We start from the raw sequence: 6000 nt of genomic DNA, 5'->3' as shown, positions 1-6000 counted from the left end.
ACCTTACAGCCTGCAGGTTAGGTCCTGATGGCCTTTTCCAACTCATTTTCTCCCTAAGAATATGTCTATACTTTGCTATTTTATTGTATATATTTTCTATAAACTACCACAAATCCTTTGTGGAACCAGACATGCTATTAATTAATTGCTTAATTCTGTGCAGCTGCACTGTGCCAGGCCCTCTGCCAGATGCTGGAGATACAAAGATAAACATGACACAATCCCTTTTTTTCAAGGAGCTAGAAATCTAGCCAAAGTGGATCCCATTTTTATGGTACTTTGAAATATAGCAAGCTCTTCCACATTATCATATTTGATATACACACATGGGAAATTTAAAAAGTGCATTAGAAGTATGTTTACTCTTCCTGGGCACTGAACTGCAACAATTATTTTGTTCAATAATAGATCCACCGGGAGTATGTAGCTAATGTGTGAAAATTCAAATCTGAATAGATGTGTTATCCTGGGAGAATAACGAGAATTTTGGTGAAACCCCTTTTGATTCTGTACTGTGTTATTGGATTTTGATTTTCATGAAGCAAAATGCTTCCATCATTACCAAATCTGAGAATCTAATATTTATATAGTAGATAATACCAATTGTAGACTACTGCATTGCTTCAGAAACAAAATGAAAAGAATCCAGAGCCAAAGATCAGAGTGAAATGATAACATATTAAGAAAAACCTCTAATTTGTGTATATTTTTAAGTCTTTAAGAATTTTAAATATGTAAAATAAAATGATTTGATGACCATTTACTAAATAATAGTCATGTATGTTGACAATGTAAATATTTTATTCTGTCTTACCATGCAAAATAGAAGCCAGCCAATTACATATCCTACTGCTATCCATGGTTTTGTGCTTTATCTGGCTGCCTTTGAAAAATAGATTTAAGAGCTCCTGGATGGCTCAATTGGTTGAATGCCTACCTCTTGATCTTGGCTCAGGTCATGATCCCAGGGTCTTTAGATCAAGCCCTGCATGAGCTTCCCACTGAGCATGGAGCCTGCTTGGAATTCTGTCTCTCTCTCTCTCTCTCTCTCTCTCTCTCTCTCAAAAATAAATTGAATAAAATAAAATAAAATAAAATAAAATAAAATAAAATAAAATAAAATAAAATAGATTTGAAAACAAGGCTATTTATTCTGCCTTTGGTTTACTGCCCTCCTTTTCCTCCCATTGTTGAGGAAGAGAGTCACATTCCAGGGTAGTGGTTTTTCCATCCTTGAGGATGGCCAAAGCATCACACTTGACACTGGATGATTAACACTGACAGCAGGGAAGAGTAGTGCAGCGAACCATTTGCCCAAAACATGTGTGCTGATACTAGTTGTAATCAGACTAAAATGAAAAAAGAAAAAAAAAATCTCTTTTTTACCTGGACTGGGAGAGCAATTTCAACATGTGGTTTGATTGACATGCTTGCAGATGTTTAAGTACTGTGAAGCAAACTATAATTTATATAAACCAGATTTTGCATCCCGTTGATTTCCCTTAGAAACATTTCACTGAGATATGACATTTGATTTTGATTTTTCAAGACCACCTCAGAGACAAGATGTTATGTGCTATCTCCTAATGCTATTAACATATTTTGTGTGCCTGTAGTGACTATTTCAGCAAATCTTCCTTCAGGAATACCAGGAATTATAAATGTGTTACTAAACTAATGGTAAAAATCTGGGAACAGACCATCCATTTTCAGTGGCGATGATCACCCACAAGGGGGGAAGTTGGTTTGAAATGGAAGAATATTAGATATTGCAGTAGTTGTAGACATGTAGGACATGCACGATATATAGTACATCTTTTATGAACATTTTAGGGGAGCAGGAATAGGGGAAAAAGAAGTCTAAAAAAGCTCTTGGTATGGGAAATGATAATGGAAAAAATTAAAAGTTTAAGAAACAATGGTATAAACCTAGTCATTTAGGGTTTGAAGCCACATACTGGTTTACCTAAACTAAATTTATCAAGCAAAAGGCAAGACTTTGCTGAACTGGAAAATTACAAATAAAATAGTATTAATACTTCAGTAAGTAAACATCTTCTAGAGAATTCCTTAATGATGTTCTTTTAATATAAGAGAACTGAAATACAGTTATGACAATTTCAAATATGATTATAATTATTTCTAGATTAAAATAAGTATATGAAGGATTAAAAGTATGAGAAAAGTTACAGGTTTTTAATGTCTTGTGTTCTAATATATTTATTTCCAATTTCAAAAGGGGTAGAATATTTAATAACTATCAATAAAATATTTTCAAATCAAACTAGTAAAAATTATGGAAGAGCATATTAAAATAATATCTCTTCTTAAACAGTTCCAAAGATGAAAAACATTAAAGTATAATGAAATTTTAACTGTGTTATTTGTTTTAATTCTTCTTTCCACTTAGTTTTTAAGTCAAGGTAACAATATTTATAATTTGTGGAAGCCATATTCTTCAAAGACAATTATTTTTCTGCAGGTTGTATGCTAACAAATAATTCAAAGTAGTGAAATTCATAAACTAACAAATAAGCTAACCAATTAAACTAAATCCAAACTAAAATCAAGCAATGTGAAGTCAATTATAGTGATATATAAAAATCCATGGCTGTGCACAAAGGCATTTTAGAAATTTACTGTGAAATAAGTTTTTGCTAAATTTGCCCCTTTAATTAAAACCTATTATGTAAAAAAATATTTAAGAAAACAACGATTTACTGTATAAGTTTTAAAATGCAAATTTAGTATCTAACACAATCATTTTTAACATAGCTTTTTAACTAGTAAGTTTTTTTATTTAAAATTTTTCATTATATTTGAAATAATCTTTGCAGATATATTTCTTAGGCCAGTCAATGGATTTTTTAGCATGATAATTTCAAGCTGTAATATACTGAAAAGAGGAGGAGTAAACTAAAAAGATAAGAAAGGCAGGCAGAAAATATTTTTTATAATGACATAGAAGAATAGAAATTGCCCATTATTGGGGCACCAGGGTGGTTCAGTCAGTTAAGCCTCCAACTTTGGCTCAGGTCCTGGTCTCACAGTTTGTGAGTTTGAGCCCCACGTCAGGCTCTGTGCTGACAGCTCAGAGCCTGGAGCCTGCTTCAGATTCTGTGTCTCCCTCTCTCTCTGCCCCTCCCCTCACACTCTGTCTCTCTCTCTTTCAAAAATAAACATTAATTTTTTTTAAGTTTAAAAAGAAAGAAATTGTTACTATGTAGCAGAATCTTATGTTCTCAAAAATAAGTTTTCCAATAAAGTTTTTCAATAAAGAAAAACAAATGATGATAAGATTTAGTCGCTTTTCCAAAAATCATACTAATGGGAAAATACCAACTTGAGATAGAAAACCACGCTTGAAAAAAAATATATATATGCATGTGTACCTATATATGTGTGTATATATGTACATGTACATATATTTGTTTATTAACTTATGTAAATCACCTACCAGATATGACATCACTTCCTTGACTTCATGATAGTTTTAGAGGACAAAGCTTTTGGACAAAGCAAAATATTCTGGGAAAGGGAAACCTCACTGTGCTTTAGATACAAATTTCAGCTTGAAATAATTGGAAACTGAGTATAAGCATTGTATGTTTAATAAATGGCTATAATAGAGGTGCTTGTTCAAGAAGAAACAGGAATGTAGCTAGTTAGCCTAACTTCAGGGACACAGTAAAATGAGAAATGATAACAAAAGTCCCTCAAGGGAATTACTCAAGCCATGCAATCTAACTGCCAACATCAGCTTACTTTCCAGGATGCTCCTGGAGATATAACAAGTAGGTATATGACTGTACAGCAACAAAGTTAAAACTGAGCAGATAACTGGGCATAAAGCCTTATTTCTCAGTGTCACCTTCAAAGTGGCACTGTGGGTTTTCAAACAATTACAAAATTTGAATTTGTGTTCTGCTGTGTCTGTACTACAATATTCAGAAACCCTGAACCATCATTGTCTCAGAAGTAGCCCCGAATTACCTACTTTCTTGTACAATTATCTTTGATAAACTAGCATTAGAAAAAGGATTGGTAAAATTTGGGGGTGGGGGAAACAACCAGCATAAACCAGGACTTTCCTGGGAAAACATGGATGTAAAGTCAGTCACCTTACTCCCACTCAGATCAGTCAGATTTCCTGATTTACTCAAGCAGAGAAGCCATTTAGAAAAAGGTAACTGGGTAGCTCCCAGAATCTCTGGAAAGATCAGAGAACCAGTTTGGGTACATGGACAGGAGCAAAAGTTGCCCCATAATCAAAATGGTTGAAGTTAGACCATAACATTCCTCTGCTGAGGATGGTGCTGCCAGCGCTGGAACCAGCAGCAAAACGCTTTCAACAACTCCCTTCTCAGCCCTGGACCCTGAGAAGTCCCCTGCCACAGTTGTGTTGGATATTCTCATTGCTGCCGTTGCTACCATAGCCAGAGATAATCCTTCTGTTTCCTTTGCCACATGTCACTAAGTCTAATTTCAAAATCCAGACACATGAGCCAAGTCATATGATCTGCCCTAGCCACCAGAAGAACTGGGAAAATGGGTGTCTAATGTTTTACCATTTATGATATTATATGTGGTTTATCTCCAAATAAGACTTAAAAGGTGGGAAATTGACTGGTATTAGGATCGGAGTAAGAGATTCTCCCATAAGCCCAGTGTACTACAAAGTATGATTTCCTGAGTTTGATGCCAAAGCCCATGCTATTTTCACTGCTCTAGGCAACTGCTCATGTGAGATAATGCTTTTTCACAGCCTAATAGTTACCATAAATGTAAGAACTGCCAATTCCAACTGATTAGAAAATACCATGTTTTCTAGTTTAATAAATAATATTTAATTCTTTTTTCTTGGGCGATTTAAATGCCCTATAAGATTTCCATTCTCCATAATATCAAAACCAAAATTAGTTACTAGTATATAGTGCTTGTGGACAAATCTAAAAGAGATGGTGTTGACCTTTTTCATCAGCTGATTAGCCACTAGCCATCTGCACGATGTAATGTAATGGTCATCACAACAAGGCATCCACCTCTGTTAAATGCATCTCTACCTGGCCTGCAATAGTGCATGTAATTCTACCTTTAGACATTTATTTCTCTAGATCAAGACATTGTATATTTAAGAATCAAGAGTGAAAATGTAAGTGGCAGCTTTGTCCATCTTGCAGTTTTGGCATTCTGGTGTTTTGCATACAGTAGGTTTTTTTATGATTTATTGTGCATACAGTGTATATACATGTTTGTGTATGGCTAGTGTACATGTGTGTGTGTAAAAGGAAATAAATGATTTTAACACTTTGTTTTTGAAAACTGATGAAAAAGAATGTGGGTATAATACATTTTTAAATGGTACATAATCTTGCCATCATATGAACACTTGAAAGACAGTCGAATTTTGTCCTGAAATAAGTCCCAAGGAAGACATAGTAATGTATGTAACAAAATAATAATGAGTGGGACAAAGAGAAAGGTAAAGAAAGAAAATATTTTAGAAACAAAATAGGGGGCAAAAGACAACTTAGCATCTTTAAGATTTTGCCATAGCTCTGAAAAAAAAATAACAGAATAGCAAATAATATTTTTGTATTCATACATTTGTTTTGTTTTCACACCTTTTAAAAATCCAGTCAATAACCTGAAAAGTTAACCTCACTGGGTCTATAGACTTTCATGATCTTTTATATTCACAACAGCTAATTTCATAATCCACTTCCTCTTGCAAAAGCAGCAACGTGTCCCCATCATTAGCATCATCACCCATTCATTGGTTGTCAACTAGGTCCATGGTGCTATACTACTCTTATGGGATATACAAAATGTAGGTTAGAAACTCATTTTCTAGAGGAAAAAAATTCATAAATACTTGCGTGATAATACAAGAAAAATGTATAAAATGCACATAATGCATGGAAAACATGAAACCTAAAAATGTACCTAAAAAATTCACAGATCATATCACTTCCTCAGGTAACTAGTTTGTGAATTAAT

Source organism: Panthera tigris, chromosome A1 (genome assembly GCF_018350195.1).
Source record: "Panthera tigris isolate Pti1 chromosome A1, P.tigris_Pti1_mat1.1, whole genome shotgun sequence".
Classification (NCBI taxonomy): domain Eukaryota; kingdom Metazoa; phylum Chordata; class Mammalia; order Carnivora; family Felidae; genus Panthera; species Panthera tigris.
The sequence above is the reverse complement of the archived record's forward strand: the minus strand, read 5'-3'. Positions refer to the sequence as shown.